Below are 13,680 nucleotides of genomic sequence, written 5' to 3' on the forward strand. Positions count from 1 at the left end.
TCTCACAATTCTCTTGGCAACACCCCTACCCGCGCCCTCACTCCCACCTTTATTTTAATGAGACGTTTCAAACATACACAAAAGTAGAATTGTAGAGTGAATCACTATATACCCATCACCAGTTTCAACCGTTATCAAGATTTTGCCACACTTATTTAACTGACTCGCTTCCCTTTTTTTTGCTAAAGTATTTTAAAAGAAATTTCAAACATCATGTCATTTTACCCCTACTTACTTCAGCATGCGTCTCTAAAACACATGGACATTTTCTTACATAATATGCCATTATCACACCTAACAAAATTAACACAGATTCCTGGATCTAGAGACTGTCATATGGAGTGAAGTTAAGTCAGAAAGAGAAAAGCAAATATCGTATATTAACGCATATATGTGGAACCTAGAAAAATGGTACAGATGAACCGGTTTGCAGGGCAGAAATAGAGACACGGAAGTAGAGAACAGACGTATGGACACCAAGGGGGGAAAGTGGTGCTGGTGTTGGTGTGATGAATGGGAAGATTGGGACTGACATGTATACACTAATAGGTATAAAACAGATAACTAATAAGAAACTGTTCTATAAAAAAATAAATAAAATAAAATTCCAAAAAAAATAACACAAAGTCCTGGGTATTATCTAATACGCAGTTCATATTCAAAGTGTTTCATTTGATTCAAAGATGTCTTTTTAATGGCTGGCTTATCCTAAAGCCCTGATCTATTTATTATTGTTGGGGCTCTCTTGTATTTTAAATGTATCATGCATCTCCCCGCACCTTGCCCAATTAAAGACTGCCAAACATTTCACAGCTAGTGGGGTTGGGGGGTGTTAAATAGTTGAGAGACCATCAGTGAACCGGGAGTGGGGAGCAAAGTAGAGGGATTTGGGGAAGGATTCATGAAGGACAGGGCTTTGGATCAGAAGGCCTGTGGGAGATGCGTTCCCTCCCCACAGGAGGTTCAGGGCCAAGGAGCTGCACAGAAGCCCCCCATGGGATTTGATCCTCCAGCGTTTCCTGGGAGCCCCCTAAATGTTCAGGGACATGTGGCCCCCAGAAGTTGGGCAGAATCAGGGTCTTATCTATTTAAGCTGTCCGTCCCTTGGGTCACCACCTTGGCTAGGGCAGGTCAGCATCATCTCAGGGCTAGACAGATGTGTCAGGATCAGGACACAATTTACAGGGCCCAATGCAAAATGACAACGTGAGATCCCTTCAAAAATTATTATAAATTTCAAGATGGCAATGGTAGAGCATTCAACCAAGCATGGGGCCCTTCTAAACACTGGGCCCTGTGTGACTGCACAGCCGACTCACCCATGAAGCTGGTCTTGGTCAGAATCTTGTTCTCCTGCAGCTCTGATAGCTACTATAGCAGAGTGAGGGACATTATGCCCAGGGCGCCCCTTCCTGCTTGGAGGAACCCTTTTCATTGCACAGATGGAAGCAGTGAGACCCCGAAAGGAAAGGGGTTATGTCCGAGTTTATGCAGCAAAATGAAGGTTGTTCATGGGAGGGGGGAAAGAGGGCTGCCTGGGTTGTGGCTGACATGGATGAGCTCATGACTGCCTTAGCAGGGAAGGTCAGGAAGTGGATGTGTTGGTGAAAGTTTGCTCAGCAAGTCCTCTGGAGTGCTGGGCTCTGCCCAGGACCCAATTTTTCAAGGCGTCAGTGAGAAACTGGGAAGTATACAGAGAAGGGAGGAGAGACCCAAGAGAACTGGGCTCTACTCTCTGAGTTGATGTAACCAGGACGGCTCAGAATGGAGGAAGAAAGGACCTGGAGAGTGACTTGAAGGTCTGAGTTTGGGGCGGGGGACAGGGCAGACCTAAGACCTGAGAGAGAAAGCTGCAGGCACAGAAATGGATTCCAACCCACCCATAGTGAAGTGCTCTCTAGAGGGCGGTCGTGAAAGAGAGAGTGAGCTCACCATCACAGAAGGTATGCAGGTGACTGCTGGAGGTCCCCAGTCAGGGATGCTGCTGAAAGGATGCCTATCCCAGGGAGTGAGAAAGTTGGTGCCCTCTAGGTGTCCCCTAATTCCAAGAATATGCTACATCAGACCTAGATGGAAAGCTTAAAGTTTGGGACTAGGTATAAGAATTCATTTGTTCATGTGTTCATATGTTTGACAAATGTGTATTAACATTCCTCCTTTGTGCTGACCCTGTGTCAGGTACTGAGCGAGGCTCTGCACTTGGGGTGCTTACAGAAGGGGAAGGGGGAGAAGCAGGTACGAATCAAATGATCACAAATAGGGGCAAAATTACATCTCGGTGAGGGCCAAGAATCCGGAGAGTTTTCCCCAAGGGAGGAGACATGGAAGTCTTGCAAGAGGAAGTGACATATGAATCAAGGCCCTGGGGAGCAGGGAGGGACACTGTGGGCAGAGGGACAGTGTGAACAGAGGGGTTGAGGCTGGAGGGGACACGTGGTCCTCCAGAACTGAAAGACCAATTTGGAGTTTAGTGATGGGGGGGCGCACAAGACGGGGGCAGGAGAGGAGTGTGGAGAGAGACAGAGCAAGGCCTGGCAGGACAGACCTGATGAGGGGTATGGGAGGTTGTTATCAAGGGTTTTGCGTGGTGGGAAGGGGGCTGTGGCTGGTGTGTGGAGGATGAGCCAGAGGAGAGGTGGGAAGCCTGAAAGCTGCAAGGAAGCTGGGCAGGGGTCCAGGAGTGATGAAGACGGTGTCCAGAGCTTGGGTGGTGGCTGAGGGATGGGGGACTTTCCAGGCAAAGCAGGGACTATTTCCCTAGCCAGGGAGAGAGCAGAGTTAGGGAGGCCTAAGGCCTGGGGGCCCATCCCAGCTGCTCCGTGGTACCCTCAGTGCTGTCCTCTCCCAGGGTGGAGGCAGGAGGTGCCTGCCTCTCCACAGACACCTCCTGGGGCCGGCCTCCACCCACCACCACCCCACCTCGGGCCTGCTCTTTCCTGAGCCTTGGGTACTGGGAAAGGTGGGACAAACTGGCCCCATTTGCTAGATGAGGAAAGGAAGCAGGAAGCACAGAGAGGTCTAGGTGCCTGGCCAAGGTCACAGAGGCACAGAGCTGGGCACAGAAGCTAGGTGTCCTGACCCCACTGGCCTTTCTTGCTGCCCAGCCAGAGCGCCCAAGGGGGTCCTCAGCCAGCCCTGCTGATCCTCCAAACGGCACCCCTGGTCCATGTAGTGTAGGAATGCAAGGCTATCACACATTTCGTAGCATCCTGATCATACAAGACCCTTAGAGAGTCAACCCACTCATTCTACAGGTAGGGAAACTGAGAGCCAGAAGCCTCAAGAAAGAAAGGATTTTTTTCCAAGTTCCCACAGCTGGTCAGTTCTGTACTGGAATCAGACCCAGGTCTTCTGATGCCCAGCTCGGCACCCTTTCACTGCATCTCTCTGAGATTGCAGGGTTTGCCCTTTTACCTGTGCTGAAATAATAACAAGAGCACCATTATTTATTGAGCATTTACTAAGTGCCAGGCACCATGCCAGGTTGTTTGCATGTGTTAATCTCATTTCATCCTCAGCCAGGTGAGGTCGGGTCATTGTTATCCCTGTTTTGCAGGTGAAGCTGCTAGAGCTCAGAGAAGTGAAGTTACCTGCCTGAGGCCACACAGCAGGTGAGTGGCCTGTATGGAAGTTTTTCTTTCCTCTCCAGCTGAGCCACCTGGAAGGATAGTGAGCCTGTATGTGCCTCTCCCCTCACCCCAGGGTTTTTCTTAAACAAATACCTGATTCCTCTTCCTCCTTTAGCTTCCTCATGCAAAGGAGCCTCAACTCCCCCCTCACCCTCACCCTTAGATGGACCCCTCAGTCAGAGACCTGAACTACCCCTCATGTGACACCTCTGAGGACACTGTAACCTTGTTTAAAAATTTCAAGCTAGGCGTCTGAAATCGCAGGTCTTCCCCCACCTTGGCCTCTGACTCGCCATGTGACCTTGAGTCCTTGCCTCCCTGGGCCTCAGTGTCCCCAGGTGCCCACTGGGGACTTGTTGCTTTGGACAGCCGTCCAGCTGTGGCGCTGTGACCATGTGTGGGTGGAGAAGCCCTTCCTCGACCATGTCGCAGCCTCTTCCTCTCTGACAGCCCCTTATCTCTGGGAGCAGCCGTTTATTGGAGCCCTCCTTCCCTCTGGCTCCCCGGGTGGGCCCCTCTTCCCTCTGGAAGTCCTCCCTCTGGGCTGCTCTCACACACCCAACCAGGGCCTTCTGGGGTGGGGCTCAGAGACGATGGCCTCATAAAGATCTTGGTGATAACTCGGTTTTTAAATCAGGTTTATGGCCCTGAAAGAAAGAGGCTCTGGGCTTAGCTTCCTGTTGGAAATGATTTGCTTAAGAGAAGCTGGTGGGCACCACGGCCAGCATTAGGCTTCCCTAGACTGCCCCCCAATTCCCAGCCAAGCTTCGACCTCACTCTGTGACCTTGGGCAAGGAACTCTCCCTCTCTGAGCTGTTCCTGAGGTGGAAGTGAGGATGGTGATCTCTGCCCACCTTCAGGGGGCAGCTGTGAGACTCATGGGTGAGTGCTGGAGCTGCTGGGAGCCCCTCCCCCCTCCTCTCTCCCCTCCCATTACGGTCCTCTCCTCCTCCTGCCCCCTTCAGAGGCTGGGGCGCCACCTGCTGTCCCTTTGAGGTACTACTGGAAGGCTCACTGGCTGCCTGGTCTCAATCTTGACGCAAAAGATGTGCTGATTCCCCTCCCCCTCCCAGTGGAGAAACAGAGGCGTGGCCTGGGGGGGGCAGTCCCTCAGTACACAGCCACTTAGGGATCGGAAAGGACGCTAGAGCCAGAGACCCAGGGGCAGAATGTGCACATCTGAAGGAGCACTGTGTCTGACCCATTGTCCAGAGGAGATACAGAGGCCAGGACAGGAAGGTCACACTGTGAGTCAGTGGTCAAGCATGGCCCAGAAATCCCAACTCCCAGTTGAACGCATTCCCGCGGCCTCTGGGATGGAGAGAGTCAGGGTGGGAGCGGTCAGCCCACAGTCGACTACCGTAGCCTCCCTACTAGCCCCCTGCCTTGCCTCGCCCCTTGCCCCTGTTAGCCAGTCCTCCACAGCGTACCACCATGATCTCACCGGTGCCCTGTTTAAAATCCTACACTGGCCCCTCCTGACCCTCAGGACAAAAGCCAGACTCCTGTCGGGCCCACAAGTCCCCTTACTGCCTCTCCAGCCTATTCCCCACCACGTCTCCTCTCTGTGCCTCAACCATTCTTTCCTTCCTGTTCAAACACACCAGGCTCTTTCCGGCCTCCAAGCTTTTGTGCATGCTGTTCCTTCTGTCCAGAACACTGTTCCTGCCCCTGCATTGTAGGTGGCCTCTTAACCTCAGATCTCAGTTGAAATATGTCTTCCCCAGAGGATCCTTAATCTACCTAAACAAGAACCCCACCTACCCAGCCTGTTATTCTGACTCTTTTATCACATTTGTCACAATTTTTATATTATTAATTTGTGGTTTCCTTGGTGTTTGCTTATGAGCTCTATGAGGGCAGGGCACATGGCAGGTGTTCAGTTAACTTGAATTGCATGGATAAACGGTGGGAGAAACAGAAGGGCCTGGGAGTCAGAGGCCCCATTCCAGACCCACTGTGTGCCCTCAAGAGGGTTCTGGCCTTCTCTGAGACCCAGTTTATCCAGTGAGGGGGAGATATGTGGCCTCTGAGGGCCCTGCTGTTCTGATGATCCTTGAGCCATCTGTGCACCAGAAGGACACACTGTTGTTCCCTGGGGCACTGAGGCCAAGGCCAGCTGGAGGCTGGGGAGAGGCTGAGGCAGGCAGGGTCTTGAAGCCCTTGTTAGGCCTTGGTGGTGACAGCCTGGGCCAGCATAAGCAGTTCTAGGAATCTAGGTTGGGAATGTGGCCTGAAGCCGCCACCGGTCCCTCTGCCCCACCAGCCAGTCACTGTGCTGAGTGTCCAGGAGGGGAAGGGGCAGTTTCCACTGTGTGCCTCTTTTCACTCCCCCACCAGTAGGAACAGGGACCTACCAGCTCAGGGTGTGCAGGGAGGAAAGACACGGTGCTGGGGGTCAGGAGTCCTGCATTCCAGGCCCCTTCTGTCTCTGCTAACCTCAGGCGAGTCCTCTCTGCTCTCTGGGCCTCAGTTTCCATGCCTGTCGCTCTTAGGACTCCTCAGGCCCTGACATCCAAGATGAGTGTGCCAATGCCTGGAACATGTGTGCTGCATCCTCACCCCAGGCCGGGGGAGCTTGGGTGGGGGGGCGGCGCCGGGAGCGTGGGAGAGCCAGATGTGGTGGCTGCTGGTGCTGCCTGAGTGAGCACTGATCTGGCCTACTGGGAATTCTCCCACTCAGGCGCCCTTTCCGGGCCCCCTCCCCCGCCCCACGGAGAGCTCTGGCTTCCGGCTCTAAGCAGCGTGGGTTGGGGGGCTGAGGAGGGGGTTCAGTTCAGCCCAGTTCCCTCCTTCAGAGAAGAACATGGGCCTGAGAGTCTAGACCGGAACCTGGGTGTCCGTCCTGGTCTCATATCACAGTCACTTTCCATCACTGGGCCTCAGGCGTCCTGACTGTACAAGCAGCGGTTGGACCAGCTTCCCTCCACCTCTGATGGTGGACTTCTGCGACAGCAGCTCCCAGCGACACCTGAGAATCAGGCACCTTCTGTGGAGCTTTCTCACTCTGCCCTAGTCCTGGAACAAAACACCTTCGGTGCAGGTGTTATTCAGGCCTCTCAACAGCCCCATTTTACAGCTCAAAACACTGAGGCTCTTTGAGCTCAGATCATGTAATTCGTCTAGGGTCACACAGCTAGGAAGTGGCAGAGTTGGATTGGAACTACCCATATCAGGGCCCAGGTTCTTAATCCCCGAGCATGACACTGTGCAGTGGGGAGGGGACGTGCTGAACCCCAAGGCCTGCGGTTCCTCTCTCCCTCTGTACCCCATCCCACTTCACCTCAGGCAGTGCTCCCCACGCTCCACGCTCCGCCCACCCACTCTCAGCCTAGCCTCTCCCAAGACAGGATTGTCGGAGGCTGGACCAGGCTCCCAGCATCTGGGCAGGTGGGAGACTGCTCGTGGCTTATCCTGTCCCCAGTGGAGCTGGGGGCCACGCTGACCACCCCGGCGTGACGGCACTGCACTACCCACTGCACACTCCTTCAGAGTACACAGGGGAAACTGAGGCCCAGAAAGCGGAGAGCTCAGCCTAGGGGTACACAGCGGTGGGCTGCAGCTGGAATGAGGGAGACACACTATTTCAAGGACACTTCAGGCACTGTACCTAGCCCTTGAGGTGTGCATTGCAAATCACAGCAGTCTTTCGAGTCATTCCTTGAATTATCTTCATTTTTCAGAGGAGGAAACCGAGGCTGAGAAGTTTAAGTGCCTTGCCTAAGATCATGTAGCTTGGAACTGCAGAAGCCGGGATTTGAAACCAGCTCTGTCTCCAGCTCCAGAGCCTGCCCTGTCCATCATGACCCTTCTTCCTCAACTGTCCAGCCCTCAGTGAGTGCCCTGTGGTGTTCCGTGTGGTTCTGCATCCCCCAACCCCATCTCAGCTATGAGGAGGCATAACAGTCCTGGTGCCTGCCAAGGGTTAATGGTGGTAGGGGCTAAGTGATTCCAGATGGGCCAGCCAGATGCCTGGGCTGGCCGGAAACCGGCAGCCGCCAGCTTCCCAGGGGAGCCACCAGCGGCCGCCCCCTCCCCTCTGTGCTGCATCTCTGGCCCCCAGCTGTCCCCTTGCCCTGGGGTCCACCAGCCTCCTCTCCCTAGCTAGAGTCCAACTCTAAGACACTTGTAGACAAAGCATCCCAAGGGCCCTCCAGCACAGTGAGTCCACCCGAGTTATGAACAGATGGGGAAACTGAGGCTCAGATAGGACATGGTAACTACCCAAGGCCACACAAGAAGTGCACAGCTGGGTCTCCTGACTCCCAGACTATCTATTTTGGGTACTGGGAGTTGAAATGCCTCCTTGTTCTCCCCCACTGACCTGGTCCGAGAAGTTGGGCCAAGGCTTTAGAGGTGAATGGCCAAGGCAAATGCCTGGAGGGAAGTTGTAAAGACTGATGGAATCTTTGGGCAGGAAGGCCTGACCCTGTGGTCTTTGGAGTCCCCCGTATTCCCCTGTGACTCCATTGCCACCAAGCTGGACCAGGCCCCCTCTCTTGGGAGGCTCTCACGGCCCCCACCACATTGCCTGGAGCTCGTCTGAGAACCCTTCTCCCTCTGTGTGGTCCAGCCAGATGCTCCGCTGGGCAGTCCCCACTGGGACAAGACCAAGAAATGAGTGCAAGATAGGTTACCGTGGTTGGCATGAAGTCCCAACCTCCTTCCACCCATGAACAGGAACCTGGGGTGAGGCCCAGGAGGAAAAGGGTGTAGACAGAGGGCAGGATGGAAGGAGCTCTGGGCAGAGTCAGGCTCTACCTGTGTGACCTGGAACACTTTTCTTCCCCTCTCTGGGACTCCGATTCCCCATGTGTACAGTAATGGCGGCAGGGTGACACAACCCAACTCTTATGTCCTTTTAAAATGATGCCCTTGGTCAGGAGTCTGTGACTAGAGACACGTTCTGATCCGAGGAAATGACGGTTGAAGAAGTGAGGGGCTGAGAAGCCCAGGGGCTCGCAGAGGAACCTTGGCAGACCTTAGTGCAGAGGATGGAAACGGAACGCAACAGGCACTAGAAAATGAATGAGAGATGGGGAAGGGATAACCCAAGAAGAAGGCGGGACAGGAGGGCCGGTTGACACTGCAGTGTGGGTCTTCCGCTGGGGTCGGATCACCTGTATCTGTTCCACCATGTGACTCATGAGGCCTGGTTCTGCTTTAGCTCTGCCACAGCTGTGTGAGTTTGCGAAGCTCACCTCACTCCTCTGGGCTTCAGTTCCTTGTCTATACAGTGAGGAAATAATTCTTTCTTGGTAGTCCAGGGAGTTTGAGATGATGGAGGAAGATGTCTGGAAATCTGAAGTTTGCTGGATGACTTTGGGCATGTCTCTTTCTCTCTCTGTGCTGATCCACCCCTGGACCTTGATTTCTTCTTATGAGAAGTGACTGATAACCTCAGAAGGGCTTTCTCTCTCTTCCAAGTCACCTTTTCTCAGAAGCCCTTTCTGATTCCCTTAAGCCTCTGCGAGTGCCCCCTCTGAATGCACTCTCAGCCCCCCTGCCCTCCCTGGGCACTGTCTCTCCCACTAGCCTAGGTACCCTGAGGTCAGGGACTGTAACTTACTACTGCATCCCAGCACCCAGCACAGCGTCTGGCATGTAGTAGGTGCTCAACAAGCTTGTTTAAGGAATGAATGTCGATGGAATCAACCGGATAGGTTATCAGAGCTCCTTTTACAGATGGGAAAGCCAAGGCACAGAGAAGGGACCCAGCCCCAGGTGCCACGGCAAGGGGAGTCTGCCACCCGAGACAGGCATCAGGTGAGTGGGGCCAGGCCACTCTTTAATGAAAGTGACTCAGCGGCTGGCTGGCGTGGGCTGCGGAATTTCTAAACATCTCCTCACATCCTGAGTGAGCAGGCTACGGGAGGGAGCAAGCAGAGGGAAAAGAGGAAGAAAAACAAGAAACTTGGGGGAAAAGAAAGAGGGAGGGGGAACTAAAATTGAAAACAGACGCACGCGTCCACCCTCCCCGCCCCCAGCCCCCTTCTCCCAGCTGAGCCAATCAGAGGCCGCCCTGCAGCCTTTCCCCCAAAGTGGGGGGGCGGGGGCAGGGAAGCCCACGGTGGTGTGAGCTCCTGGGGCTGCCAGCAGCCCGCAGTCCCTGCCCGCCCAGTCTGGAGCCGGAGAGAAGGAGGGACTAGGAGAGCGCCCGGGCCCCTCTGACCAGCGGCACCCGGCAGCAGCCTGTGCCGAACGATACAGACAGATCCAGGGCGGCCCCTCCTGGCAGCCCTGCTCCTCCAGAGGGATGCTTTGGGAGTGAGGCCACTCCTCACCCCCGTAGCCCCTCACTCCCGCCATTCTCCTGAGGCTCTGGGAGCCTGCAAAGGTCCTCACTGCCCTCCTACCCTGCTGCTGCCCAATTTCAGGTCCAGCAAAGTCTTTCTGATAACAGGAGAGGGTAGGCAGTGAGGAGGTCTTCCTGGAGGGGGTGACAGCCCAGAGCCTGGGACCTTGCCCACACTTCAGAAGGCATCAGCAGCAAGGTAAGTGCTGGGAAGAGGAGGGAACCCCAGCCCCTTGTCCTGTCCCCTTGTCCCAGACTGCGCCTTCTTGGGTAGGTCAAAAAATGGAAAATATTTTTTACCAAACCAGATGGGAGGAGGCCAGGAGGCTGTTGGCGACATCAGGGCTGGAGGAGCCAGCTCTCTCCTGCTCAGGCTGCTTCTGGGGTCGGTGCCCCTTGCCCTCATCAAACAAATCTCAGAGGTTTCTGGGTGCCAAGCGGGAGGGCGGGGGTGTCCTCCAAAGCAAAGCACCGCCTGTGGGGGTGTGGCGGGGAGAGCTGGGAGGGGTGTGAGAGGGGAATTGAGAGATGGCCAGCAGGGTACATGGCAAGAGGACCTAGCAGGGAACGGGGACCTCAGATCCGCTGCCTCTGTCCCTAGGCCCAAGCCTTGTCCCTAAGAATCTGTCTGGCTCTAAGCCAGTCGGCCGCCAGGCAACCTCTCAGGATTTAAATGGATTTGCAAATTTTCCAGATTCCTAAGATGTCCTTCCAAACCCCCAGCGGCTGGGAAAGTGCGAAGGCGAGGGGGCCACGGCAGGCCCTTCCGAACAGTCACAGTCGTGCAGCCTGGGCCGGGGGTTTGGGATCTAGCAGTCAGATCTGGGGGCCCCTCTGTGAAGAAGGGGGGTTGGCTGCTGGGCCCGTTCCTCTGGTCCCAGGCAGCTGCTCAGGCCTCCTCACTGTCTCCCTCCTTCTTAAATATGAATCTGATTCCTTCTGTGAGTCTCCCTCGTAGAAGGTGCCTATAGAAAGCCCAAACTCTTAATAGCGGCTGCCACTGATCGACCCTTACTGCATGCCAGGACCATGTGGAGTGTTTTATAAGCATGATCTCATGTAACGCTCACCAGCAAATCCAGGGGCAGGGACTGATTTTATACCCAATTTACGAGTGAGGAAACTGAGGCTCACAGCAGCGACAAAACTGTACCACACTGCTCTGCTAGTAGGTGGCAGAGCTCAGGGAGATAGTAGCCTCCCTGCCCCATCACGCCGGACTTGGGCTTCGCGTTCCTGACGGTCAGATCCCAGAATTCCCGGAAGGAATCTTCATGATCCTGCCAGTGGGCATGCGCTGCCTTACCACTTTCCCTTTTCCTTCAAGGACCCTCCCTATTCTACCTCCTCCAGGCAGCCTTCCCACGTTCTTCTAGTCTTCCAAGAGCTTACTACGCCCATCATCCTGGAGCCTTGTTGCTTGACCCTCTCTTTCTGTTCGTGTTCTGTTTACACATCAGAGATTGTTTGGGCCCCAGGCTTCCCCATCTTGTGTTCTGGCCCCAGTGTTCCCAGGAGGCCAGTGGGGCTGAGAAAATGTGGTTGTGAAGGGGAGGAGGGACTGACTGAAGACCTTGTGTTCCCAAGGGTGAGCCCAGAACCCAGGCCTCTTGTCTTCCTTCAGGTGCCTTTCCAGAACCTTATGTGTGTCCGTCCCCCAGACATTTTCCTATATGTCAAGGGGGGTAGTGCCCCTGCCTCTGTGATCCCAAAGTGCACAGAGGCCTCTAGCGAGATCTTCTGAAATCAGGCAGTCCTCCCCTGCCTCCAAGCATCAGGGCCCTGAATCCACAGCACTTGGGGACATGCAGACCATGTTGGTCACCATCAGGAAGTGCTTACCCTGTGCTGGGCACAGAGCCTGGAACCTCGTATGCCTTATAATCCCCCACAACAGGTTTTTGGAATAGGTATTATTCTTACCCCTGTCTTGTTTTGTTTTGTTTTTTAACATCTTTATTGGAGTGTAATTGCTTTACAATGGTGTGTTAGTTTCTGCTGTATAACAAAGTGAATCAGCTATACGTATACATATATCCCCATATCCCCTCCCTCTTGCGTCTCCTTCCCACCCACCCTATCCCACCCTTCTAGGTGCTCACAAAGCACAGAGCTGATCTCCCTGTGCCATGCAGCTGCTTCCCACTAGCTATCTATTTTACATTTGGTAGTGTATGTATGTCCATGCCACTCTCTCACTTCGTCCCAGATTACCCTTTCCCCTTCTCGTGTCCTCAAGTCCATTCTCTACATCTGCGTCTTTATTCCTGTTCTGCCCTTAGGTTCTTCAGAACCTTTTTTTTTTTAAGATTCCATATACATATGTTAGCATACGGTATTTGTTTTTTCTTTCTGACTTACTTCATTCTGTATGACAGACTCTAGGTCCATCCACCTCACTACAAATAACTCAATTTCGTTTCTTTTTATGGCTGAGTAATATTCCATTGTATATATGTGCCACATCTTCTTTATCCATTCATCTGTTGATGGACACTTAGGTTGATTCCATGTCCTGGCTATTGTCTTACCCCTGTTTTGAAGACAAGAAAAACAAGGCTCAGAGAAGCTAAGTGACTTTCCCAGGGTCACACAGTTAGTTGGTAGAGTTGGTATTTAGGCCGAGGTCTACCTGAAACCAAAGACTTAACCCCCTTGCTCCCAGGGAGCCCCCCTGGTCACAGCGGAGAGTCTCCATCCTCCCACAGAGCCTGCTCCTGGCTCCAGCACTTTCTCCAGCAGAAAGATTAGCTTCAGGCCTGACCTGCTCCCAGGTCCACCCAGGCCCTGGCTTGGTCCTGAGTGAGGAAGGAGACCATCTGGTGAGTCCCCTCCCTTCAGTGGTGATCGGGCAGCCCTCCCTCCTCTGTGGGAAGAAGAGATGAGACTTCTAATTGCCCACAGATGTGGGGCAGCGGAAAGCACCGTGGATTCAGAGTCAGGAGACCCAGCACTGGTCCTGGCTCGACTCAAATCCACTGTGTGGCCAACCTCAGGCCCCCACGTCCTCTTTCTTGCTGCGTCCGCATCTGGAAGGCAGTGGGCACGGTGGGTAAACAACACCAGGTTTGGGCATCTGATGAGCCCCCCTTGGTCTGGCTGACTGTGTGACCCTGGGCTAGCGCTCTGCCTCTCTGGGCATCAGGCCCCTCCTCTGTGAGCAGTAGGGTGGGATGCAGGGTCCACATGGTAATAATACAGATAAGGTGCTTGGCACAGTTCCTGCATCTCCTGGGGCTGGACTTAATGCCAAAGGCTAAGAGAGAGCAGCTGCTCTCCCCGCCTCCTGCACGGGACGACCTGGCTGTGAAATTGGTCTGCACCTCATGAAGTGCTATGCCCACAGAAGGGAAGGGACCTGGGCACCACGGGTGTGCTAAAGGCTCAACTCTATCCTCCAGGCACAGTCTGGCTCTGAGACCAGCTGCCTTCTAGGTTGAAGGAGGGGACTCTGGAGGGGACTCTGGGTGCTTTGCTCAGGACAGGCTACTGAGTGGTGAGGAGGGAGGAAGGAATGAGAGAGGCCCCAGACATTCCTGAAATGTCCCCCCTCACCCCATTTCTTGCACGTGGTTCAGAACCCTGCAGGCAGTGGACCCTTGGAAGGGGGAGATCTTCCTGCCCTGTTTTCCACAGCTCCCACAACCCTCCACCATGTCTTCCCAGCATCAGAGCTTGTGACGCCTCAACTGGGAAGCCACGTGTGCAGGATGACAGAACTGGGACCAGCCCTCTCTGAGCACTTTCATTGTGCTT

The 13,680-nt window shown here is 54.2% G+C and overlaps 1 protein-coding gene across 2 annotated transcripts in view; it reads left to right on the plus strand.

The window, feature by feature from the left end:
• Positions 1-9,706: 9,706 nt before the first annotated feature.
• The window catches only part of PDGFRB (platelet derived growth factor receptor beta), a 38,675-nt gene continuing 34,701 nt past the window's right edge, over positions 9,707-13,680 (plus strand). For both annotated transcript variants that reach the window (XM_032627105.1, XM_032627104.1), the window contains exon 1: positions 9,707-10,123. The gene's annotated coding sequence lies outside the window, so the exon portion shown is untranslated. The remainder of the gene's footprint in view (positions 10,124-13,680) is intronic.

Source organism: Phocoena sinus, chromosome 3 (genome assembly GCF_008692025.1).
Source record: "Phocoena sinus isolate mPhoSin1 chromosome 3, mPhoSin1.pri, whole genome shotgun sequence".
NCBI lineage: Eukaryota > Metazoa > Chordata > Mammalia > Artiodactyla > Phocoenidae > Phocoena > Phocoena sinus.